This window comes from Ictidomys tridecemlineatus, chromosome X (assembly GCF_052094955.1).
Source record: "Ictidomys tridecemlineatus isolate mIctTri1 chromosome X, mIctTri1.hap1, whole genome shotgun sequence".
In the NCBI taxonomy this organism is placed as follows: Eukaryota; Metazoa; Chordata; class Mammalia; order Rodentia; family Sciuridae; genus Ictidomys; species Ictidomys tridecemlineatus.
This window is the reverse complement of record NC_135493.1, coordinates 96,308,387-96,335,579: the sequence shown is the minus strand read 5'-3', so window position 1 is coordinate 96,335,579 and position 27,193 is coordinate 96,308,387. Positions and strand designations below refer to the sequence as shown.

At 40.2% G+C, this 27,193-nt stretch overlaps 1 long non-coding RNA gene across 1 annotated transcript; it reads right to left on the bottom strand.

The window, feature by feature from the left end:
* Positions 1–4,127: 4,127 nt before the first annotated feature.
* Positions 4,128–27,193, bottom strand: LOC144371642 (uncharacterized). The gene is made up of 3 exons (XR_013431596.1): positions 26,883–27,193; positions 16,672–16,799; positions 4,128–4,708 (listed from the first exon to the last, which is right to left on the bottom strand). It is a non-coding gene; the product is annotated as an uncharacterized LOC144371642 (long non-coding RNA).

Genomic DNA, 27,193 nt, shown 5'->3' with positions numbered 1-27,193 from the left:
AAAAAGGTGAAATTATACTTATGTCTTTGGCATGATCTGCTTGTTCACACAATCTGATGGTATAATAATATAAAAATATTCCAGGCCCTGCTTTGGTTGATCCATCCTATTTCTGCCATTTCTAGCAAAGGTTGTAATTTTTGAGCCATGTGTTCAACTAAAAAATTCTACTTGTGATATGGGTAGGCCATGCCCTACTTCAACCACACATTATAAACTTTAAACAAATATCAAGTCTCACAATATTTCCTTCCCTTGCAGAGAGAGAAAAAAAAGAGAGATTTCTTATTTAGTATCTTTTAGTGGAAAGAAATGCTGACATTTTGATTCAGGGCATATACTCTGACCCCGTTTGTCTATGATAGATTTTTATTATCCTGGAGGGAACTATAAACTAGTTGAAAAAGAAATGTACTGCATGAATCCATTCTATACTGTTTCAGGGAAAGAACAGGTGCAAGGAGGCCCATTTAGTCTCACCCAGCTCTTAATTTCCATGATTCTTCTAACCATGGTTCATGAAGGACATTTCTTGGTGCTTTTGAAGAGCCAGAGTAATGTATTTACAAGCATAAAATGACTTCATTAAGTTTAGTCATTTGGCTCATCAAAAATCTGCAGCCTTATAAGAGGAAATCATTTATTGTCAAAATCTATATGCTAATGACCCTCTTCATAGTCAAAGCACATTTTAAGTATTTATTCATAGGCCAGATGAGGACTTATAAAGTGGTTAATTTTAAAACAAAGTGACTTTTTTTTTACAGGGAGACAAAACACTGAATAGAAACAAAATGAGCATTTGTGTCATGGTTTCCACACAATAGAGCTTTTGCTAAGCACCAGCACCAATCACATATCTTTATTCAACACATGGTGCAGTCCTGGTTTTCAAATGCATAATCAAATATAAACCTATGCTGACATTAAGGGAGTGTGCCTAGATTTTCCATTGTAACAAGCATGGTTATACTCCATCTTCCTTAGGTAAAGACATGGATGATACAGATGTTGAGCATTGCTCTGGAGCAAAATGATTAACACATGTCTCATTCCTTAAGGGATCGTTCCAAGGTACAAAAATTTGGAATCAGCACTTAAATGTCCAAGTCTCAATGATCTCCTTCCAGACATAGATGAGGACTTAGAGAACAATACAAGCTATTTGGGAAGGGTTTTCTGTCCACATAGTGTCATCTCTATTTTACCCCTGGTTAATGTTTGCTGGGATGGAGGATTTGGAGTCCAGAGATTGCCAGTCACTGTAGTGACGACATCAGGTCAATGTGGTGGGATGGGAAGGAGGCCCTCAGTGGGGGCTTTTCACTAAAAGCATCTCTCCTGGAGTTATTTTGGCATTTGGTTTTTGGAATCATCACAAAGTGAAGAAAGCTTTCATTTTTTTTTCTACTTATAGAAAAAGTCCTTCAATAAATCATTGGGACTTCTGTAACTGGTCTCTAGTCACAATGGGATTCTCAAATCAGCAAGAAAAACTGATGATGATTCTCTGGTCTGCTCAGCTCTGGTTTACCATCCCATTTCAAACATTCTTCCACTCTCCAACCCTCTGATTCCAGAATAGTCCAGAATATTCTTCTGTAACTGGTCTCCAGTCACAATGAGATTCTCAAATCAGCAGGAAAAACTGATGATGATTCTCTAGTCTGCTCAGCTCTGGTTTACCATGGCTATTTCAAATGTACTTCCACTCTCCAACCCTCTGATTCCAAAATATTAACTTCCACTTTACCGGGAAACTGAATCCATCACATGAGGGCTCCCTGAACTTCTTTCCATTGAGTGTAACACACATGCCTAGCTATTCTTTGCTTCTCTTATAACAGAAGTGGGAATTCCTCTATATGTTCTTTGGCATTTATTCCTTCCTTCTTATTCAGACCATGGAAATACATTATTATTCTTCTTTCTCCTTTGTTTTTAATCAGTTTCCCAGGGCTTATTGTAACTGCCATACTGCTTGTCTTGTATCTCTCAAGTGTAATCTCTTGAGAGGCAGAAAACTGGTCTATCCTGTTCACCATTGTATTTCTAGTGCAAAGATCAATGCCTGATGCAGTTCATGTTTTTTTAAAAAAACAAAGAGAGCCCAAAGGGGTGTTATGGAACCCAGCATAGTGAGGCAGCAAGGTGTTATAGAATCCACAATATTTTACAGTTCAATTTCAATAATTTGTTTTGTTTAGGTCCTGTATGATAGCTATACTGGCAAGTAGTCAGGGTTTTTGCGGTGCTAGGGATTGAATCCAGGGCCTTATGCATGCTAGGCAAGCATTCTACCAATGAGCCCCAGCTCCAGCCCTGGTAAGCAATACTTGATCAACAAAGCAATGATGCTATTAGATAATTTCTCTGCATTGCTTCTTTATTTCTAACTTAACACCAAGTCTATGTCCTCAACTGGTTGTAAAGTTTATGAAATTCATAGAATGCCCTGCTACCAAGGGACTAATAACTTGTAAATTTCCCAGTGCATATAAAAATGTTTTGATAGAATTATGATTATTCTATGACATTTATCAGAGTATTTTATAATAGATGTTAGATACCAATGACATGGTTGAACATAGAATGTTTTTCCTAAAAAAAAAAAAAAAAAAAAAAATTCAGCAATTTACTTTTCTTTTTAAAATGAAAGTACAACAGGTTAACTCCAGAGAGCAATATGTTATCCACTAAAGATTTTTAAAAAGTTACTTAAGGACTATCATTTAGAGGTTATATTTCAGGTCTAAATAAAATGAATCATTCACTCCAAGTTAGCACCTAAAGTGTTGTGGATCTTTCCTGAAGATTAAGAGGAAAAAGTATCATACAGTCTGGTTGTGTATCACCTTTCACCTATGTAATCTAAAAATAATTTTATTTTATTCATTCTTTTTTATTTATTCTTTTTAATTATACATGACAGTAGCTCAAACAAATTTGAGCATTATGTCTTTGTCTAAGACTTTTTAAAAAAAGATTTTGGAACAAAATTAAATATATATGATTTTTATTTTAAATAACTATTTCAATAAATGTTTGTTGGTGGACTGCAGTGTTCTAACATTGGCCTGAACTTTCAGACAAGAGGAAAGAAGCAAAAGTGTAACTTGAGCAACTGATTTGACTGATTCAGGGAGGAAGGGTAGTGGCTAAGAAAAGTGGAAGTGCTAGGAAGTAGGAACAGCATGTGCCAAGCATGTGGGCATGAAAAGCCACAGTGTGTGTGGAAAACTACAAATGCTTCAGTTTGACTAAATGAAGTGCACATATGGAAATATAAATGTGGGCATCCTCAATATATAGGGGTAGGTAGATTGCCCAAGGGAAGTATTCAGAGCGCAGGGTGGGGGTGGGGGACCACAGATGTTGAAATACTAGGAAAACACTCAGATCCAAAAGAGGGGCAGTAGCAGAGTCCACAAGAGATAGAGAAGAGTTATAGAAGTGATAATACAGGCACACACAAACGCAAGGTAATAGAATAGGTAAATTGCATTTATGACTAATTTTCACCCCTTCCTATATCCATTCCCATCATTATGTACATTTTTAGTGCCTTCCCACTCTGATTTTTTTTTTTTTTTATATCGGGGATTGAAACCAGGGCACTTAATTCCTGAGCCACATCCTCAGCCCTTTTTTATATTATATTTAGAGATAGTCTTGCTGAGTTGCTTAGGGCCTTGCTAAGTTGCTGAGGCTGGCTTTGAACTCAAAATCCTCCTGCCTCAGCCTCCTGCGAGCCACTGGGATTACAGTCATGGGCCACCATATCTACCTGGAAGGAGTCTTTTAATGAGGCTTTACTTTGGGAAGGGAAGCCTTCCACTGAGACTCCCCTACTTCCCCAGCCCCATTCTGTTGCAAAGGAGAACAAATTCAGGGCTTTAATTTTCCAGTTACTACAGTGTAGGAAGGCCCAGGAAGAAGAGTTTGATATTGGAGTTGAGTGAGCCAATGTACAGTGTCTGTCATAGAGTGAGACCAAGAGGGAGGTGACACATGGCAAAAAAATAAAAAATAAAATCGGGGAACCAAGGATAGAAACTTTCCATCAATCTGATGTGGTAAGACGTGAGAGGAAGCTAAGAGATATTAAAGGTTACCAATTCTGATGTGAAATCATTTAAGCAATAAGGAATAGTTGAAGAGGAGTCACAGGGGTGGATTTTTTTTTGGAGTTGAGAAGCTCCAGAAAACATCAGACTAGAAAGGATTTTCCAGATGGATATTAACATTTTTTACTATGATGAAGAGACTTGGGGTTTTAGTAAAGTAAAAGTTAACATCGGTAAAGAAAACAATATCCTTTTCCATGGATATATCAGTAATGAAAACAAGTCCTATTGCATATAATTAAAACTTAAAAAGAAATCAGGATGACTCCAAAGAAACTCAGACAGCAGGTCCAAGAGAAAGTTACTATTCACTGACATATTGATTATCTGTTGCTTCATAATAAATCTGAGATGTAATAAATTAAAATACAACAATCTATCATTTTTCAGAAAGCTGTTAGTTGACTGAGGAATGTGGGTTTTGCTGATTTGTGCTGAGCTCTGCTGCTTCAGCTCGGTTATTCATCTATCTGTGGGCAGCTGGCTAGTTAGTAGGTGGCTGTCTTGTCTCGCCTCAGCTGTGATAACTAGACTCTGCTCCTCATGGTGGCTCAGCTTCCAGCAGGCAAGCCTGGACTTTCCTGCAGAATAAAGAATACAAGAGAGAAAGGAGAAACACTCAAGGTTTCTTGCTCCTTAAGACTCAGAATTGGAATAATATTATTTCTTCTGCATTGTACTGTGCAAAATAAGTTATAAGGCTAGCCCAGATCCAAAAAGTAGGATGAAATCTCAGAGGAGCTGAACTATCACAGTGTAAATAGACAAAAGAGGGGAAGGAAGCATAGTGTGTAGATGTAGAAGGGGAAGAAATGGAGCTATTTTGTTATCAGTTTATCACACTGTTTATTTTCTTACATCATTATTGAAATTCATGACCATGGGAAGTCTGACTCTATCTACTTCATGAACACAAGCTTAAGTGTTGAGAGCTTGACCGAATGACTTCTCTTGGATTAGTCTGATTGGATGATTTGAAATGTCAGGGGATGGTAGTCATAAATATGGATGGACTTAAGCCACTTAGAATTTCATATAGTTCTTTTCATTCAGGTTGAATTGCTAATCCTAGTAGCTACTATGCATATTGTGTCCCTGCCACTTATTTTTTTTTAGAGAGAGAGAGAGAATTTTAATATTTATTTTTTAGTTTTCGGTGGACACAACATCTTTGTTTGTATGTGGTGCTGATTATCGAACCCAGGCTGCATGCACGCCAGGCGAGCATGCTACCGCTTGAGCCACATCTCCAGCCTCACCCCCCGCCACTTATTTAATTATAATTTCCCCCTCATTTCCCAACCATGCCATAAAGTACAAACTCACCATTGAATTGCTTGCTTATACTGTGCCTGATATATCAAGTAACTTGTTAGAACACTATTAAAGCTAGGGCACACAGTAATAGCTTTCTACTATTTCCATGAGAGTGATGAAAGAGAATATTTTGCAAATCCAATGATCCTCTGCACGTCTGAAACAAAGAACAGCAAGCCTGGTATTCTCAAAGCTGTGACTACCAAATGTTCTGACTGTGATTGTCCCCATCCAGAACACACACATATCTATCTGTGTCACTGGGGCTAGTCCTCTTCCCTCTTCTCTTCTTTCCTCTCTTCCCCCTCCTCCAAGTTAGTGCTATGTGAATACAGGGCTGGAAGAGAGAGAAATCAAAACACTCAGCCTGTTTTCTCTGGATGAGTGACTTTCTCAACAATGATGCTCCGGAATGCCACAAAGAAGCTGTTATCAACTTGTGGCACCTGAGGGGGAACACACCTCCCTTACCAGTTGTTCTTTGATGTATCACTTCGGGAGTCATGGAACAGAGGAGATTTAAGATCAATCAAAGCTTTTTACACAGTTTAATAAAACAATTTTTCCCTTGAAAGTCACTTTCTTTCCAGTGCTACTTCCCCATGCCAGTGTATTAAAAATGTCTCTGAATTAAGGTTTTTTTTATTAGCTTGTCAGTGTAGCCAAAGTCTTCCACAGAACCTCCATGGGGGATTTTCTTGTCTTTTAAACCTATACATCTCCACCTAGGCTTTCCTCCCTAATTAACACCAACAGGTTCTCTTTAGTGGAAATATCCCACTCTCAGAGTACAAGAGGGACAGGTAGGTGAAAATAGATTTGGATCATTTGCTAGACACTGACAGGGAAACCAACAGGGATAACAACATATGGCTGTAGAGGGAATATTGAATGAATGGGTCCCAGGCAATGAAGTCACACAAGTCAGCAGAGGATTGAAGCAATACACAGGCTGCCTGCTTTAAGGGAACTGGAATATCTTGGAATTAGATTTCCCCACCTAAAGGTCACATTGCTAAAGCTGCAACCTCAGTCTGCATTGCTGGGGTCTGAGACTGTTCTGGAAACCATGACATTACCCTATGGCTACCATAACCCATTCTGTGGAAGTCTTGGCTAGTCAGAGTTTCTTGGTGTCCAGGTGGTCTTCACAGTACACCTTCTTCCTCAATTCTACTGGTTTTTATGACCTCAAAATCTGGACACCCATTCAGTTTCTTGTTCCTTTTCATCTCCTAACAGACTCAAATTTCTAGGAGACTTAGAGTCTCCCCTGAAATAGACCAGGAAGCTGCAGAGTGGTTGCATTAGAGTCAACCCAATTCTCTGGCCCAGGTTTCCACGTACATAGCATGATATGAGATAGTAGACCCTGCCCACCACCCAGATGTCTATATGAACAGCTTGCCAGAGAATCCAAACATCCTATTATTGGAGTAACAATTCCTTTTGGTCAGCTCCAAGTTTCAACTAAAAAACCAAAACCAAGACCAAAATAAAACAACAACAAAAAACTCCTTTGTGATTTCCATTCAATTTCAAAATAACATGCAAACATAATATCAAAAGTTAAGACAGCATGCTTTTGGACTTCTAGTTTTAGCTCCAACATGTAAAGAACTTTGAACTTGTGATTCCCATCCTTATCACAACAAAACCAGTCTTGACAATCAAGATCAGGTCCCAGGCCCCTGATGTTGAAGATTTAACACCCAAGAAATGCCAAAGCAAGAGAAAAATGTTTTATTCAATGGATAGAATGAGGGGGTGGGAGGCTCTGGAGAGAAGGGGGTCCAGAGCTGGTGGCCCAGGGAGTGGGGTATCCTGATCCTTTTCTAGATCTTAGGTTTTCCTTCTTCTCATGCCCCCTCCTCCTGTTATCTTGCCTAGGTGACCCAAAGGTGGAGTGACCAAGGGCCAGAAAGAAGAAAAAGTGAACACTGGGAACATTTAGCAGTGCATGTCACAGTTTACCCTTTGGACATCCAACTTTGCTTGAGTACCATTTTCCCCAAGAAAACAACCTGAAGGGCCCAGCAAATTTCTTATCTAACTCAAAATTCAGCATCTCTGGATGACACATAGTTCTGGCAGACCAACAATGTTGGATACAGCTTCTCATAGTCTTACAACCTGTAAACTTAAAGACAAATTATTGGCCTCCCTGTCATCTAATGCCCCAAATAAGGAGGGGTAGGATATCCACACTTAAGGATCCCATTCTAGGAAACACATGACTCTTGATTATTGCAGTTATTCAATTCTGCGGCATAGCAACTGTGAAAAGCTCCCAGTGGAGTGCCAGCCGGGTTCTGCTGGGAAATAATACCCTGGTCTCTTATTCTGTATGATCACATTTGAAATGGGTGCTAGAAATGTGAGAAATAGAAAGTTTGGAGGTCTATTTTCAGAATATAGTATTTAGCCTTAATTGGCAAGATCCAATTTTAGCCATTTTAACTATAGCCTTTCCCAATTTAAAAATAGTGAAATGTGTAGATTATAATCCTAAATTCCTCCCATCAGGGCAAGGAGCTCTGTGTTATGAATAAAAGCAGGTAGACTATCTGCCCAGGAATGCTGGCTAGCCAGGTTCTGTAGCATGCCTTTCCCACCCACTTCCAAGCAAGTTTTTGATTTCTTGAGGTACCTGGCTATTTCTAACAGAAAGCACAGAGTTGCAGGACTAAGGGTCATTTTAGGGTTTGAATAGATTATGACATCATCATAATTCTAGCAAAATATTTAACAAACTTCCAGTTCATTTGCTTTCAATTAGTTCCATGTATAAGTAACTAAGGACAAGCAGTTCTTGGGTTTACCAATGCTTTATTTACTAACTTCTGTATTCAAACCTTATTTTTTTCCCCTGGGATTCCTCTGTGTAGTGGTGCTTTGAAAGGTACTTGGAGCAGTGAGTTTCAGAGGAAAAGCAAAAAAACCTTAATCTTTCCTGCTGGTCTGGCTTCTATTGCCTGGTCAAGAACAATTACGTCAGATGCTCTTGAGAAAGGCTTGGAAAACACTATCTTAATTCTGCAGTGTCGGGAGTATGGAAGCAGTTAGCTTTTTCAGACTCTTTTTCAGAAACCATTACATCATCAGAATCTTAATCAACTTAGTTGCAGACGATTGGCTGAGAACATCCCTTATAGAACTGTATTCCCTAATATATTTTGTTTGTTTGTTTGTTTTGTGGTTTATGGGATTTAGCTCAGAGGCTCTCTACTTTTGAGCTACATCCCCAGTTCTGTTTTTATTTTATTTTGAGATAGGGTTTCACTAAATTATCAAGGCTGGCCTCGAACTTGTGATCCTCCTGCCTCAGCCTCCCGAGTAGATATGATTAGAGGCGTGTGCCATTATACTCAGATCCCTATCATCTTTGCAAACTGGTCAGTTCTTACCTCTGTTTAATATTTGTCTGTAGTACTTTGCTAAAAGAAGCCAAGGTACACCAACAAAGTGGCTTTTCTAACCACTGGCTCGTGAGCTACCTGCAGACTTATTAGGCAAATGACTTTCCTTCATATACACTGACAACAGGCTTACCAAATGTTGCTATGACATAATAAAGGTCACCATCTATCCTGTATGCACTGCCTGCTCCCCGAGTGTCAAGCAAATATTTCAGGTTCTGTTAAATCAGCCTCACTTCTGAGAGTAAATTCAGTGTTAGTCTGTTCAGCTGCATTCACAGGGCATAGAAAATAATTCGATTTTTTTCCCACTCTCCCTTCCCATAACAGTGCCCCCACACACACACTAGAGATTGAACTCAGGGGTACTTTTGCTAAGTTGCCCAAGATAGCCTTTAACTGGTCATCTTCCTGCTTCAGCCTCCCAAATCGCTGGGATCACAGGCACATACCACCATGCCCAGCTCATAACAGTACTTTTAACAAAGATAGATAATTTATGTCTTCCTCACAGAAAAGTCTGACCTTGGGAAGTGAACTGAGGAGTTGGGAAGCTTAAAGAAGTCATCCAGTTTTCTCCTGTTTTGTTGCTTTACAATCCCCTAGAATGTTGTCCTCATGTGTTCTGTTAAAGGTGGCTCAGAAATATTTTATCTGTGTTCTCGACTACAGAAACAGGGCAAAGGAAGTGGAAGAAAAGAAGCTTCTCTTTGAGTATGTGACACAGATTTTACACAACACTTCCATTCAAGGATGTACCAGAGTTGGCTCTTACCAGCCCACAAGAGACGCCTGCGAAAGTTTCAAGAATTCTGTGAGCTTGTTGTTAAATGCAGCCATTGTTAAAAATCAAACTCTATAAACTTATCATTGCATAAATTATATTAAAAATAAGGTGAAAATTTATAACATATTTTCTCAATTATTTTACTATCATCTATACCATCAAGGTCATTTACGTCTATGTTATCCGCATGGTAGGAATATTATTTAAGAGTGTGCTACTGCAAATCTCTTCCCAAATCTGCATCTAGTGATAGCATAGCCTGAAATCAAACATGGTGGGAGTATTTAAATTAGAGAAAGGGGAAATGTTGTAAGCCATGCCTCCACCACTGAGAGCCGGTTGTTAAACATTTACCAGCACACCATCGCTTTCATTATCTTTTTGGCTAGAATTTACCCCGTGTCCACACCTAGCTGCAAGGGAGGCTAGGATATGAAATCTCTAGCTGGGTGACCATGTGCTCATCTAAAACTTAGGAATTCTACTACCAAGAAGAAAGGGAAGGTAGATATAAGGGACTATTAGCACTCTCAACATTTTGATGAAGAAAAGCGAGCTCTGGACAAGTACAAGTTTCTGTATCTGAGATCCACTTTGTCACTAATGCATTAGTAGGGATTATAATGAGTTTAAAACATTTTGGTACTTGTTTGATACACCATCACAGGGTTAGTAAAAATTTAAGAATTCAGTCCCGCCCCCCTACTGAGGATTAAACTCAGAGCCTTGTGCAAGCGAGGCAAGCACTCAACCAACTGAGCACATAAAAGTATTAGTACCTAGTTCCTAAAAAAGGCGGAAACAAAACAAAAAACAACCCAATCTCCAAAACAAAAACTCCATAAATAAATCTATAAAACTACTGGAAAACAAGAAAATGAGTTTTTATACCCTCCCTATGTGGAATCATTGAGAATAAGAATGATGAGATAAAATTGAAGAATGTACCTGTGAGATCAGGCAAGGCAGGCAGAAACCAAAGGAGGCAGATTTAAAAAGGCCACCAAATGAGGCCTTATTGAGATATCACTCCTGGACAGAACGACAGGGTGGACAGGAGAAGGGTCTGAGGAGAAACCCTGTGGGGGCTTGACCTGAGATTTTATGGGGCTTAGGCAGGAAGGGAAGGGCTTTGGACAGGAAAAGGTGTTTTTAGGGTCCCTTGTCCCGCTGGAGTTGGTCGGGGGAGCTGGCTGAACTCCAGGATTGGCCAGGGGTCCTGCTGATTGACAGGCTTTAGTCAGGAGATCCCACTGATTGACAGGCATTTCCATAGGCGCCTGATCCATGTTTCTTTCCCGTGAGTGCTGCTTTGTTCTAAGTCACCACCATCAACCTGACAGTACCTAAAATCCAAAATGTGCCCAGGTAAATAGGGACTTTGAAAAGTGGTAGCCAAGGCCAGGCATGGTGGCACACACCTGTAATCCCAGATATTTAGGAGGCTGAGGCAGGAGAATCTCAAGTTTGAAGCCAGTCTTAGTGAAGCCAGATTTAAAGTTAGGTAGTTAGTGTAGTTAGGTAAATTGGGTCTAATATCCAGTGAAATCTAAAATGGAGGCCATGCTGGGAATGACTCAGGGAAAACAGGACAACTCATGGAATGTTAATGAAGTTCTGAAAAGGCCCTAGGCCAAAGTCCACCTCAAAGAAATGTTAACCAACAGCCCCAACAGATTTGGAAATAGCCCATCCCAGAGAAGTGATAATCCCACCCCAAAAGGTGATAATTAGGCCCACCTGTGTCCCACCCCTCAGGCCTTCCAACCTACATTCCATCACTGAAAGAACTATAAAAAGGGGAGACAACTGCACTTCCACGGATTCCACCTTCTGGGTCCCCTTCTTCCTCCGGGAGAAGTCTTTTCTTCTGTCCTTTAATAAATTTCTAATTTCTACTCTGACCTTGCCTCGTCGTGCTGTGCTTCTTTGGTGTTATTCTTCAACATCGGGGAGCAAGAACTCGTCACTGGTCAACAGCGGTAACATTAGCACCGGTTATCGGTGATGAATCCTGCTCCCCCACATGTTGAAGTTTGAACATTGGAGAAGCACGCAGAGGCAAGCATACAAAGCAGGGTTTATTTAAAAAGGGGTAACATAGACTTCTCCTGGAGAAGAAGGGGGCCATAGCTGGCATCCTGGTATCCCAAGAAGCCAGGTTTCTGCCCTTTTAATAAGTCCTAGGGGACTGGGGTTGTGGCTCAGTGGTAGAGTGCTCGCCTAGCATGCACAAGGTACTGGGTTCAAGCTTCAGCACCACATAAATGTAAAATACTGTGTCCACCTAAAACTTAAGAATAAATATTTATTTAAAAAAAAGTCCTAAGCTTCCTCTGTTCTGCCCTCTTCCCCTTATCCCTCTCCTTCCAGTGTATTTGACTAGGCCCTGGAAAGGCTCAGTGGGATGGTCAAAAGGTGGGGAACTGCTGGGCTGAAGAGGGAAGGGCAGGATGGTGCAGCCCAGGACACTTTAATTAACAACTTCATAGCTTCCTATAGGGAGGGGCAATTCCTGGGACGGGTTACCTTGGCTACAGGTTGGAGCTGGGGCTGGTTCTAGTTAAGGGTGGAGGAAGGGCTCTGAAGGAATTAACATTTCAATCCCTCAGGGGACTTTCTCCAACTTGCTGGACTCACTCAAAATTGGCCTCCTTGCTCTTACTCTCTCTCCTCTCTCTTTCCCCTCCTCTCTTTCCCCTTCTCTCTCTCTCTTTCCCCTCCTCTCTCTCTTTTTCCCCATATCTCTCTCTCTTCCCCCTCCTCTTTCTCTCCCCCTCTCCTCCCCCCTCCCCTCTCCTCCCCTCTCCCCCTCTCCTCCCCCACCTCCCTTCTAAAAAAAAAAAAAAAAAAAAATTGACCTCCTTGATCCTACCTGACTGGATTTACCTATCTATGCTGACTGCCTGTCTAATTTTGACTTCACTGTCTCAAAACAAAAAAAATTAAAAAAGAGTTTGGGATACATCTCATTGGTAAAGCACCCCTGGGTTCAATCCCTAGTACTGAAAAAAAAAAATTGTTCTGCTTTAAGGGCCATTCAAATGAAGACACTGTATATACTTAGATATTGTTACTGCTGTTGACCGGTGAGTTCTTGCTCCCCGATGTTGAAGAATAACACCAAAGAAGCACGCCGAGGCAAGGCCAGAGTAGAGATTAGAAGTTTATTAAAGGACAGAAGAAAAGACTTCTCCCGGAGGAAGAAGGGGACCCAAGAGGTGGAATCCCTGGAAGTGCGGTGGTTTCCCCTTTTTCTAGTTCTTTCAGTGATGGAATGTAGGTTGGAAGCCCGAGGGGTGGGCACAGGTGGGCCAAAGAAGTAGTCTGAGCAGGAAGGACTTCATTATCACTTCTTTGTGATGGGCTATCTCCAAATCTGCTAGGGGCTGTATCCTGGGCTTCATTAACATTTCTTTGGGATGGGCTGTCTTCAAATCTGTTGGGGGCTGTTCATTAATACTTCCAGGTGGACTTTGGCCTAGGCCCTTTTCGGAACTTCATTAACATTCCATGAGTTGTCCTGTTTTCCCTGAGTCATTCCCAGCATGGCCTCCATTTTAGATTTCACTCGATATTAGACCCGATTTACCTAACTACACTGACTACCTAACTTTAAATCTAGCTTCAATATAAAAGAAAGCCTACACTTTCAATTTGCTAAGGAACTAAAATGTGGAGGTACTTACCCTGGCTTCTTCTATCTTCCTCAATGCAGGTCTTATAAAGGGCAGTCTTGTTTTGAAGTTTTCAGTCTATGGGTAATTTTTTCAACTGATATAACAAGCTGTACCAGTGCCCAGTAGAGACAAGTAAGGCAATAAATATTCCAGTGACTGGATGCAGTGCTTATCATATTTGCAGAGTAAACATCCAGGCAAGCCACTTACTCTTTCTACATTAAAGTATAAAAGAGGGCTGGGGTTGTGGCTCAGTGGTAGAGTGCTTGCCTTGCATGTGTGAGGCCCTGGGTTTGATCCTCAGCACCACATAAAAAATAAATAAATGAACAAAGATATTGTGTACATACATCTACAACTAGAAAAGAAGGTATAATGACCATGTTTGTACCTGTAATATAGTCAGAGGCTTATCTTATGCATATACGACATATTAAATGAGCACTGTATCCAAGCAGTTTATCTTTTATAATCAAGTTAGAAACCAGAAATGAAAAAGGTCAGAATACTCCTAGGATAAGGGATGTTGAATTGCTTACTTCTTCCTTACAAAAAATAAAGATGCTGGGTATCTAATTTTAGCAGCATTTTCCCTCAGTAGATCAGAAAAGCCATTTCAGGGTTATGGATGAATTCTTGGTGTTTGATAAGAATGACTAATGCTTATATAGATTTAACTGAGCTAGAAAATGCTGTCCAGATAAACAATATTTTAAGATGTTGGATATTAGGATTGTAGAAGGAAGGAAAATAAAATTCTTAAATGATTCATCTCTTATTATTGATCACTGGAAAGACTTCTTAAAATAATAAGAATTGAGCACCTACTATGTGTAAATACAAGGAAGAGCTAAAATGAACACAGTAATGCCCTTAAAGAGTTTGTAACCTGGAGGGGAATGAAAGAGAGAAGTCTTAGCTCAATGGTCAAAATGTTGAGATCAAGTATGTACTGTTTCATCTTTAAAGCAGATACCATCTTTCTCAATAAATTGGGAATGCCTAAGGTGGGAGATTGGTAACAGTAAGGTAGGATAAAAGTAGTGAAGATAGTTATTCAAGAGACAAAAGGGAAGGAAAAGAGACTCTAGCTGTTAATCTAGAAGCCCCCCCATCAGACTTACTCCTCAGACCTGTTTTTCCTCTATGCCTGTTAACTCCCACATTTCTACAAATCTTAGAGATAATAGAAATTCACTCATTTATGAAAATGGCTTTATTTTGATTAAAACTCATATGCAGTGTTTGCCTCCACAGTGTATTTTTAGATTAGGTAAAACAAAGGAGATGTGTTTTAAGAAATGTATAATATAGGTCCATTCCAAACATTATCTAGAGGAGACAATGTTCACTTGAAAATCCTGAAAGTCGACCAGACCACCATAAATGTCCTGAAATCCGTGAGCAAAATGAAAATTGAGTTCACGGGCTGGGGATGTGGCTCAAGTGGTAGCGCACTCGCCTGGCATGCATGAGGCCCGGGTTCGATCCTCAGCACCACATACCAACAAAGATGTTGTGTCCGCCGAGAACTAAAAAATAAATATTAAAAATTCTCTCTCTCTAAAAAAAAAAAAAAAAAAAAAAAACTGAGTTCACCATGCTGAGGTCATTTCCACATGTATTTTCATGCCCATCTCTGGTGAAGTTAAAGGAAACTTTTTTTAAAGAAAACTTTAAAGGAAGTTTTCTTTAAAAAAAAAAAAAGAGCCAGAGACCCTGAAGGTGCTTCTTTCTTTTGAGATAGTGTATCTTTATCTTTCACTTTTTCAGAGGGGGTGGGTGGTAACGGGAATTGAAGCACCCAGGAGCACTTTACCACTGAGCTACATCCCCAGCCCTTTAAAAAAAAATTCTTCTGTTATTTTGAGATAAGGTCTTGCTAAATTGCTGAGGCTGGCCTCAAACTTGGGATCCTGCCTCAACCTCCCAAGTCACTGGGATTATAGGCATGCACCTCTGTGCCAGGCTTTCAGGCCTTTTTGGAATTTTATTTTGAGACAAATCATGCTTGCTATATTGCCCAGGATGGCCTGGAACTTGTGATCCTCTTGGCCTCAGCCTCTGGGGTAGCTGGGATTACAGGCTGGTGTTATGCTTGAATTCAGGAACCTCAAAAGACCACCAGAGACCAAGATTGATGTAAGCAGAAAAGAGGTGTTTATTGAGAGCGAGGACGGTCCTCCCCGTGCGTGCACACAGCTACTGGTGACGCTGAGAGGCCCAGAGCCCAGGGTTTGCAGCAGTTTTATACCCTTTGGGGAAGGCAGGGACTTCACATACATCATAGCATCTCTTAGCAAATCATCACACACCACAAGAAAATCATAAAGCAACTCTAAAACATGATTAGCACATTCACTGGCAGGAACAAGTTGGGTAGGGGTGATTGGTTACCACAAGAGGGGGATTCATTTGAACTGATTGGTTTAGGCAGGAGGGGTGTACATGCTGAACTACATGGTTTCCCGACATGTTATCAACCACCATAAACTACTGGGAGGGTCATCTGGCATCCCAGGTATTTCCCTGTCTCATGCTGATTGGTGGCTGCTAGGGGTTTGCTATGGGTCCCCACCTAGCCTGACTGAGTCAGGGACACCTGGTGCAGCAGATCTCTCCTGTTATTTGTAGATAAAATCACTTAGCAGGGTGGGTATGTGCCTAGGAGTGCTCTGTGGGTCTTTCCAAGGACAAAGGTCACGCCCCCTTCCTTGGACAGGTTTTGCTCTGAGGTAGAGGCTGGTTTTTCATTGGCACCATGCCCCTTGCAGTTTGCACTTTCTTTCTTTCTTTCTTTTTTGGTACCAGGGGTTGAATGAACCCAGAAGTGCTCAACCACTGAGCCCCATCCCCAGCCCTTTTTATATTTTATTTTGAGACAGGGTCTCATTGAGTTGCTTAGAGCCTCACTAAATTGCTCTTCCTCTCTTTCCTAAACCCTGATGTGTCCTTAAATTATTTTCTGTGACATTTCAAGATCCTGGAAGATAGTGACAATACTAGACAAGAGATCTATAATCCCTCAATTTTTTCAGTATTCAAAGAGCATAATCTAAATGCCATGGATTAGAGAGGAAGAGAAATCCTTTATCATAAGCCTACTTTCCCACTAAGGGCACTGAATTAGGAGGAGAGCAAGAGAGGATAGGACTGAGCTGATAATTTTCCACAAATTTACCTTGAAATCCAGCTTTTAGTTATGACAAGGACTACTTTCAGTAATGGATATGAACTCCCAGCATTTTTTTCCTTTTTTTAATCTTTTGAGAATCTGAAGTTGTTGAAATGCTGATGCTAGGTTGTTAAGTAGAAAGAATTGCAGAGCACAAGATGCTTACCTGATTAACATATGAATGGGTAAAGAGCTATTTCCTGAAGAGAAGGTTCTGGAAAGACTGGGGATTTCGGGCTGGGGAGGTGGCTCAAGTGGTAGCGTGCTCGCCTAGCATGCTGTGTCCGCTGAGAACTAAGAAAAAATAAATAAATGTTAAAATTCTCTCTCTCTCTCTGTCCCCCTCTCTCTCACTCTCTCTTTAAAAAAAAAAAAAAAGACTGGGGATTTGGGTGAGAGAGGTGCGCGGAGATTTTTGAGTGAGAAGAGAGATTGAGGTAAGCTACTGGAAATGTACTGGCAGAATGATGGTTGGAAGAAGACTCTGGGTAAGTCTTGTTCAGTTGAGATACAATTTGTCTTTAGTGCTATAGGAAGAGACTTCAGGAAATACTTACATGATACTTACATACTCCACTGTGGCCCTTAAGCCAAAGGTAAGAATAGTCATGTTCATTGAGGAAAAGGAGAAAAAAATTCTGTCAATTTTCAAAGGGAATCCCTTTTCACCCTATGCAAAAGAGTGAGCCCTTGATATCTCTCCTTTTCCTTTTTTCTCTTGTCCTTTTACTGGCTTGATTCTACAGGCAGGTGACAATGTTACAGACTAGGAATCAAGTGGTTTAGAGTTAAGGTCCTTGGTTCCACTTTGTAAGGGTCTGGCGAAACGTGGGAGGGAGAGACCACCCAAGGGACTTACTCCATGCAATTGGCAAAAGGGGATATTTATTGGGGATCCATTCCAGCGCACTGGGACTCTGTGCTCACTCAAGGAGGGAGAGCAGCCCAGAGCCCAGAGCAAAGGTCAAGCAGAGCTTAAGTACACTTTTTGGAGAGGGCGGTGGGCTTTGCATACATTAGAACAAATCATCATGAGGCGCGGGGGAAATTGAACAACAACTCTGAGACGTGATTGGCACATTCATTGGTGAGAACAGGTCGGGCGGGAGTGATTGGTCATTCCTAAGCGGGGTACACATTCAAACTGATTGGTTCTGGCCCTGTGACAAACTGCACAGGGCCCTAGGCTAAATGGCCAGTAGGGTGTTGTCTTAACTATCTCAGGAATCTGGGTGTAACAGAGGAACTCAATAATACCTAATCTTTTACATTTTAATTCAAGCCTTCCAGCTTAGAAACTTTACCCTTTCAACTTCATAGGTCAAAGGACAAATCATGTCCCCTTTCTGAGTATCAGTTTCCTCTATGAAAAAGGGATTCTGATTTCCTCACAGAATTATGAGTGAAGAGTGTGAAGCCTTCATACACAAGGTGACCGCTGAAGCCATTTCCTGAAGGCTTGGCTTTAACAATATTCTCTGTCTTATTGGTGGGTACAACCCTGTTCTTTCTTCTAAGACATAGTTGTATCTTTATGCAGGTGACTTATAAATATTAAATATGCTCCAAACCCATAGGAATGGTAGAATTTCACTACAGAAACAGATCAGAAGTATGGGGTGGAAGTGAAATTTTTTTCTCAAATATATCACATAGGTTTGTGACATTCTTAACTGAGACAAAGTTAGTAGAAAATATCACTCCACCCAGGGAGAGTGGCGTAGGCCTGTAATCCTAGAGTTAGGTAGCAGCTAGCAATGAGCAGGGAAATTCACCGCAAGGTCACAAGTGTTCTTTAAATTACTTTAGGGTCTTCTTTAAAGTCCTTCCAAAGTAGACAAAAAAAAAAAGCAAAGAGCTGTAGTTAATTTGTAGAAAATAAACAGAAGCAGGGGAGCTAGTTGGAAATCACAAGAGAAAAGGATTAGGGGGACTAACTCTTGACAGGGTCCACTGATTTTGACATAAAGCTAGGAATTATGGCTATAGGTGTCTCCAATGGTCTGGGAAGGAAAATTCCTTTAGTAGCACAGGCGCACTAAGGTAACTTCCAACCAGCAATTGACCCCAGCACCCACATTAACATGGGATTGATTGTAGATGAAGTCCCCCTACATAGTATGTCCACCATGACAGTTCCAGAGAGGACGAACTGAGGTAAAAAAAATTAAGGTCAAAAAACCTAAGTGAAAGGGAAGTTGAACACCTGATTGGCAACGAATATGTAGAAGGTGGTCCGTAGACATCCAACAGTAATAAACTTGGAGACAGCCTTGTCTCCTTTGTGGATCTCTGCTGGAGACGCCCGCCCACTCTCTCTCTTGAGAGTGCTCTCTGCTTCACTTTGCATTCCCTTTCCTTTCCCCTCACTTTCACTTGTAATAAAGTTCTCGTGCATGACTTCTGGTGTCTGACTAAATTTTCTTTCATTCGGAACACAAGAACCAAGGTTTAGAGTTTCAGGTCCCTGCTCTCCTGTGACTCTAGTGGCTCAGGAGGCTGAGGCAGGAGGATTACGAGTTCAAAGCCAGCCTCAGCAACTTAGTGAGGCACTAAGCAACCCAGTGAGACCCTGTCTCTAAATCAAATATAAAACTGGGTGGGGGGGGATGTGGCTCAATGATTGAGTACCCCTGGGTTCAATCCTTGGTACCAAAAAAAAAAAAAAAAAAACACTCCAATGTTTAATTTTTCCATTTTAGATTTTTTTGGGGGTTGGGGTGATACTAGGATTCAAATCTAGGGACTCACACATGTGATTTAATCTTGTTTTAAAGAATGGTACCAATTACTCATAATGTCCTCTCACTTCTCCAGGCCCATGTTCAGCCTTATGTGGCAAATTGACAGACTTACACAGAATCTGACTTATTTAATGGTTAATACTGAATATTACAAAACCCAGGATTTTTAAAAAAGGTTTTTTCTTAGCTGTAGGTGAACACAGTACCTTTACTGATTTGTTTATTTGGTGCTGAAGATTGAACCCAGTGCCTCACACATGCTAGGTGGAACTCTACCACTGAGCCACAACTCTAGCCCCCAAATCCAGATTTTTTTTTCTGCAAGAAATGCTATTGTAAAAATAATAGAAATACTTTACTTGGGCCTTCTAAGATGAATGGATGTTATAATGGATGGAAGGGGAAAGATAAAATACAAGATAATAGGAATTATAAGTAGTTTTTGTTATTTATAGTTTTCTACCTTAAAATATACAGTTTTTCAAAAACCATGAGCAAATGAATTCCATTAATAACTAAATGTAAGATATATACTTTTATAATATTAAAGAGTTTACTGATCTTCATAGGATTACTGAACTCAAGAACTGGCTTTAATAAATGTTTGAGCCAATTACTTTATCTTTTGGATGAGGCTACTGAGATCAGAGAGGTCCAGTACCTGGTCCATGCTCACACAGCAAATGAGTTGACAGATTTGAACATGGATTCTGGGTTTTCTTTTGTCTCATCCTATTTCTCTTCCACTATGCTGCAATCACTTCCACATGTCCATCTCTACTGGCTGTTAAATACTGGAGTTGCGGCAGGCTTTAAAATCATAGGCTCCCTGTTAGTGTTGGTTCATGCTGTTAGTTCTAGCTATATTGTAATTCAAACTATATAACACATTGATAAATAATTATTTACTGTAAATGTCAGGATAGAAATATAAAGGCAGGGCGTGGGGCATCTGTCTTGCTGGCTTAGGTGGCAGAAGAGTATAGCTATGCTATGTACCTGGGGAGGTGACTGAGTATTGGGACTAGTTTTCCAGCCCTTCTTCATTTTTGGGGGGTGGGGGGAGGTTTCAGGGATTGTACTTAAGGACACTCAACCACTGAGCCACATCCCCAGCCCTATTTTTTATTTTATTTAGAGATAGGGTCTCACTCAGTTGCTTAGTGCCTAGCCTTTGCTGAGGCTGGCTTTGAACTCTCGATCCTCTTGTCTCAGCCTTGCGCCCAGTTCTCCAAGCCCTTTGAACATTTAGTGAGCTTCTTTACATTCCTTTACAATTCCCTTCCTGCTTAAAGTCAAGTAGATTCAGCAGACTTAGTAATAAGAGCTTTAAGTGACCCAGAGAGCACTTACTGTACAGTGCTGGAGAGCCACCAGTCTCTGTGGGACTTCAGATTGCAACATTTTCCTTGTTGCAGATCATTTAATGGGATTATAGTTTTTTCTTATAGCATGTGTTGGTATGGGCAGGACACTTCCAAGTTTGAGAGTTGGTACCAGTCTACTTAGCAGTCCAGTGGAGACAACTCTAGGGTTTTTTTATTGGAAGCCCAGACTGAAGGAGAAAAAAAAAAAAAACCTCAAAAAACAAAACAGTAAAGTTGACTCTTCTACTACAGATATCACTCCTACTTGAGATATTTTTTATGGTCCGTAGGTTTTAATGTTTTTATAATTTGGTCATACGAAGCCAAATACCTTCTAGATGTGGGATGGACTTCTTTTGGGGGAAAAATCATACAAAAATCTTTATTAGAAACATTGAAAAGCAAAATGCAATTTCCCTAATAATAGCCCACCTAGTGAAAAAGAATTACTTCAACTTCTCTTGGGTACTTTAATCTCAGTGCTGACAAAATGAAGGCCTGTTGGCAATTTAACAGTTCCTTGGCTTTTAGCTGAAAGAAAATAAAACAAATGGAGTGCTACTAATGCTTGAGGTATATGTGCAGTCTTGCAGGACCAGAGTCGATTTGTTTTCCATACAGATCAAAATATATCCCAGTTGCACTTTACTCAAGTTACATCCTCTTCATTATTTTATCTTCACTAGTTTACATGAATGCCTGATATCTTCAAATCTCTTTGTATGTTGGCCTTGACACTGAATAAATACCACATGGGAATCACATGTTCTCTTAAGTTTTGCACTTGTAATTTGCTCTGTGTGAGAATCATGCAAACACACTCCAAGTAAAACTGGGCACAGGATCTAAACAGACATTTCTCTAAAGAAAACATATAAATGGCTAATAAGCACATGAAAAGATGCTCAAGATTACTACTCATTGGGGAAATGAAAATCAAAGTTGCAATAAGATACTGCTCCAGCTGGGTGCAGTGGTGGCACATGCCTGTAATCCCAGCAGCTGGGAGACTGAGGCAGGAGGATTGTGAGTTCAAAGCCAGCCTCAGCAACTTAATGAGGCCCTCAGGAACCCAGTGAGACCCTGTCTCTAAATAAAATAGAAAAAGTGCTGGGTATGTGACTTAGTGGTTAAGCATCTCTGGGTTCAATTCTCGATACAAAAAACAATAACAACAACAACAAAAAAAAAACAAGTTCATACTATGCTGTGTATAATCATAAGCAGATAATAAGTGTTGGTGAGTTTGCAGAGAAATTGGAATCCTCATAGTTTTAAACATAGAGTACCAATGACCCAGGGATTCTACTCCTAGATATACACCCAAGAAAAACAAAAACATATGTCCATCCATATAAGAACTGTTACATGAATGGTCATAGGAATATTGTTGAGAATAGCCAAAAAAGGAACAATCAAAATATCCATCAACCAGTCAATAGATAAATAAAATGTGCTATGTCGCTAGGCAGGGTGGTGCACATCTGTAATCCCAGTGGCTCCGGAGGCTGAGGCAGGAAAATTGTGAGTTCAAAGCCAGCCTCAGCAATGGTGAGGCCCTAAGCAACTCAGTGAGACCCTGTCTTTAAAAAAAATACAAAATAGGGCTGGGGATGGGGCTCAGTGGTCGATGGCCCCCGAGTTCAATCCCTGGTACCTGCCCCCCAAAAGTATTATATGCCTACAATGGAATATTGTTCAGCAAAATAAATGAATGAAGTATGGATAAATGTTACAACATATATGAACCTTGTCAACATGCTAAGTGAAAGAAGCCAGTCACAACAGATCACATGCTTTGTAATTCTATTTATAGGAAATGTCCCAACTAGGCAATTCTGTATAGGCAGAAAGCAAATTAGTGCTCACCTAAGATGGAAGATTTGGAGATAATAAAGGGTGATTGTTAGTGGTTATAGGGTTTCCATTTAGCGTACTGAAAATGTTCTAACCTGGATTTCAGTGATGAATGCATAATTCTGTAAATATACTAAATACCATTGAAATGTACACTTTATTTATTTAGTTTTGGGTACCAGGGATTGAACTCAGGGCACTTAACCACTGAGATACATCCCCAGCCCTATTTTTTATTTTATTTAGAGGCAGGGTTTCACTGAGTTGCTTAGGGCCTCACCTTTTTTTTTTTTAATTTTTTTTTTTTTTTTAGTTATTGGTGGACCTTTATTTTATTCACTAATTTATATGTGGTGCTGGGAATCAAACCCAGTGCCTCACACATGCTAGGCAAGTGCTCTATCACTAAGCCACAACCCCAGCCCCAGCGCCTCACTTTTGCTGAGGCTGGCTATGAACTCCAGATCCTCCTGCCTCAGCCTCCCGAGCCACTGGGATTACAGGCATGTGCCACTGCACTCAGCGAAATGTACACTTTAAATAGGTGAACTGCATGATATGTAAATTATACCTCAATAAAGCTTCTATGCATACATATACACATATATGCATATGACATACACACATGCATATTTATTTTTTCTCAAAGAACTTTCTATGAATGCATGTGTTTTAATGGAAATATCATAGGTATATCTTCTGTGGGCCTCTTAGAAATGCTCTGCAACTGTCTTTTAGCATCGCCTTACATTTTTCTGGCATCTGATAGATGTAGGGAAAAGCACATCTGGGAGCAGGGAATGCTTAGGGAGAAAAGCATGCATACTAAACCTGGCCCAGATTATTGTTCATCTCTTTGAGAAATAAGATGTGTATGAAATATGTAACTTACACTGTGGCTTATTTCCACAATAATATTTGAGTCCCTTAATTAGCATTGCACTGAGGCATAGATTGAAAAAACGAAGATACAAGATATGTGAGACAGAGATTACTGTTTAATTAACAGTGCATAAATGAATGAATGGAATGAAATAAATGAATGGAAGTTCAACTACTAGTCTGTAATATAAACCATAGCTAAACCTGGAGTGAAGCGGATGTTTAAGTAGAGCAGTAAAGAACAAGTTGCCTTCTGGGTAACTAGTTCATAGCAAAGGGGCATCATTTTTATTCAGTGAATGTAAAGCACATGACATTGGAGCCAGACATATGTTAAAGCAATTTCTCGGACAAATTGATTTCTAGTATGTGTTGAAGGTTTTATTCAAACTTTCAGCAAGTGAAGGTGAAGAATCTTAAATAGGATTATTTTATATTTTTTGAAGTCAAATACACATATAACTAAATACATTAATCTTAAATTTATAGCTGAATAAATTTTTATACCTGTGTAACCACAAGTCAGATCATGGCCCGAACATTCCCAATACTCAAAAAGCTCCCTCATGCCCCTTCCCAATCAATACTATTTATTCTTACCCAGGTAACCACTGATGAGTTTTGCCTATTCTTGAGTTTCATATAGATGAAATCATACCACATGTTTTCTTTGTGCCTGGCTTTCTTTGACTCTATCAAAAAAATATCTATCTATCTAAGAACATAATCCATTTTTTTTGTATGTAGTCATTCATTTCTTCTCATTGTTATGTAGGATTCCTTTGTATAAGTATACCACAATTTGTCCATCTTGCACACAGCAGATTATAGGACTTCTTAGGCTCCATAAGTATGTGAGCCAATTCCTATCAGTCAGTCTCTCTTTAGCTTTATCTACCTATATCTCCTATTGGTTCAGTTTCTCTGAAGAACCCTGTCTAAAACAGGGCTGTAAACCTCATCAACAGCCATCACAAAAAATGCTCAAATAAGCTGGGCACAGTGGCACATGCCTGTAATCCCAATGACTTGGGAGGCAGAGGCAGGAAGATTGCAAGTTCAAGGGCAGCCTCAGCAACTTAGCCAAGGCCCTAAGCAACTCAGTGAGATCCTGTCTCAAAATAAAACATAGAAAGGGCTGGAGGTATGGCTCAGAGTATCCTTGGATTCAATGCCTGATACAAAAAAAAAAAAAAATCCTCAAATATTTTTATCAGAAATGCTAAATGCTTTCTAGGAGATGTTATAAGTAACATCCTCAAAAATATCTGTTTCAATCCATCTTTGCTAAGGCTAGAGAAAATTTCTATTTCCACAGACCTAGGGTCAATGCCATATATGCCATTTATCAATTGTATGATCTTTGGTAAACTACTTTTTCCTTTGCTGTAAGATGGAGATAATAATAATCTACTTCACAGGACTAGCCTTAAGGTTTTAATATTTGGCCATGCAGCAAATGTTCAATTCATTCTAGTTTGCTTTCCTTCTTTCCTTCCTTTTCTTTCCTTCCTCCTTTCTTCTTTCCTCCTCCCTCCCTCCCTCCCTCCCTCCCTCCCTCCCTTCCTTCCTTCCTTCCTTCCTTCCTTCCTTCCTTCCTTCCTTCCTTCCTTCCTTCCTTCCTTCTTTTTTGAGAGCTCAAGCCAGAATTGATAAAAGGAAGTCTAATGACAGTATTGAGCTCTTATCTTAACAAATGAAAAAAAATTCTACGGTGACATTGGAGAAAGTGGGAGGGTGATGCATGATGGGAAAAAAAAAAAGAATAAAGAGAAAAGAATTTAAAGCGTAGGAGGGCAAGACATCATGTCCCCATCCTTAAAATAAAGTTCTCCATGGGGGTGGAGAGGTGGAGAGCGAAATAAAACACCTGATATCATGAAAATTAGTGTCATTGTCTACATCAATATTAAGCACACTAGAAAATAGACGGATTCAGCCTTAATGATATATTCTAAGTAGATTTGCACTGAATTGAAAATATGTCCATGTGAAAGTATATTGAAATTAAAATCTCATTTGCATATATAATATGGGTTAGAGCAAATGTTCATTGCATGACAATGCTCCCTCTAGGAGAGGCCATTAGGTTGATTTGCATTCATTTAAATGTGCATGTGGGACGTTGATTTTGTCTGTGCAATTACTAGGGTAGTTAATACATTGTGCTATTAAAACAGATAAACGACTGCACAGAAGCTCTAACACACCAATGTGACAACTGATGGGCTGAGGGGAAGGAAAGGGTCTCACATAAACAGCTGCCTTTTGTGCAGTGGGGCAAAGGAACTGAAACTGATTGTTCCACACAGATCTCTCCTCACCCAGTGTTATTCTTGTGGCCTGGATTCAGGAATAAATGAAGAGTCATTTTTACAATAAGCAAACTAAATAATTCAATTACATGGGATGTTGAAAGGTGTGGTAGATTGCAAATAGGGACAGAAATTCTTCCAATCCCTGTATGCACAGTCTTTGCCACGTTATTTTGCAGAGTGACTTTGCTTTCTTAGCACCAAGTATTGGAGTCTGCATCGGCTTCTCCACCTCTTCCCTCTGGGCTGGCCATGTGACTTGCTTTGGCCAATAGTGTTCCAGCTGACAGCCTGTCAAATACTGACCTACCAGGAGGTCACAGATGCATGACCAAATCCAGAAGAAACCAACCTCATCAGTCCAGGTTAGAACCACAGCTCAGCCAAAGCACAATATCATGAGCTCAATAAAATGATTGCCATTTTAAGCCCCTAGCTTGGGGGCGTTTTGTTAAACAGCAATCGCTAACTGATTCTGGAATGTTATGATTGCAGAGTTAAATCAGAGAAGGGCAGAGTAGAAGTATAAACATGCAGGGGTGTTGAAATTTTAAATAACTTTGTCAAAGAGGGACATTAAATGCTTGAAGAAGATAAGGAAGTGACTCATGCTATTTAAGAAATGAACATGCTTGGCAAGGAAAATAGCAAGTGGAATATTCCTGAGGTATAGCAGGTCGGGCTCTTATTGAAGTGAAGCAAGGAGGTCAGAGTGCTCAGGTCACTGTAGGAGATGAAGGCAGAGAAGTAGCAAGGAAGGGGCCAGATGGCTAGGAGTTCACCATTCCATTCGTGATGAGATCTCCATGGAAGGTGGGACTAAGGTGAAAGTTGAGAAATCCCAAAATTGGGAGGTGTTGGAGCTGAAAGTCACCTTACTCGCTGTCTTTGTTCAGGGTACTGTTTATAGTAAATACTATAAACTAGGTAGCTAAATCTGGGCATGGTGGTGCATACCTATAATTCCAGTGGATCAGGAGGCTGAGGCAGGAGGATTGTAAATTCAAGGCCAGCCAGCCTCAGCAACTTATTGAGGCCCTAAACAACTTAATGAGACCCTGTCTCAAAATAAAAACTAAATAAGGGCTGGAGAGCATCTCCGTGGTTAAGTGACCCTGGGTTCAATTCCCAATACCCATAAAACAAAACAAAACAGAACAAAACAAAACAAAAAACTAGGTAGCTTAAAAACAATAGAAATTCATCACTCACCATTCTGGAGTCTGGGATGTCTAAGACCAAGGTGCTGGCAGATCTGGTGTCTGGTAAGGATCACTCTTTGGTTCATTGATAGGCATCTTCTCGCTGAATCCTTGCATGGCAGAAGAGGCAAAGAACTCTCTGAGCATTAATCCCATTCATGACCTAATTATCTGCCCAAGGTCCTGCCTCTTAATACGATCACACTGGGCATTAGGTTTTAACATGATGAATTTTGAGAGGAACAAACATTCTGGCCTCAGCACTCCCTGAACTCAAAGGACCCCAAATTCATACCCAGCTCTAGTTACTGAATTTCAGGA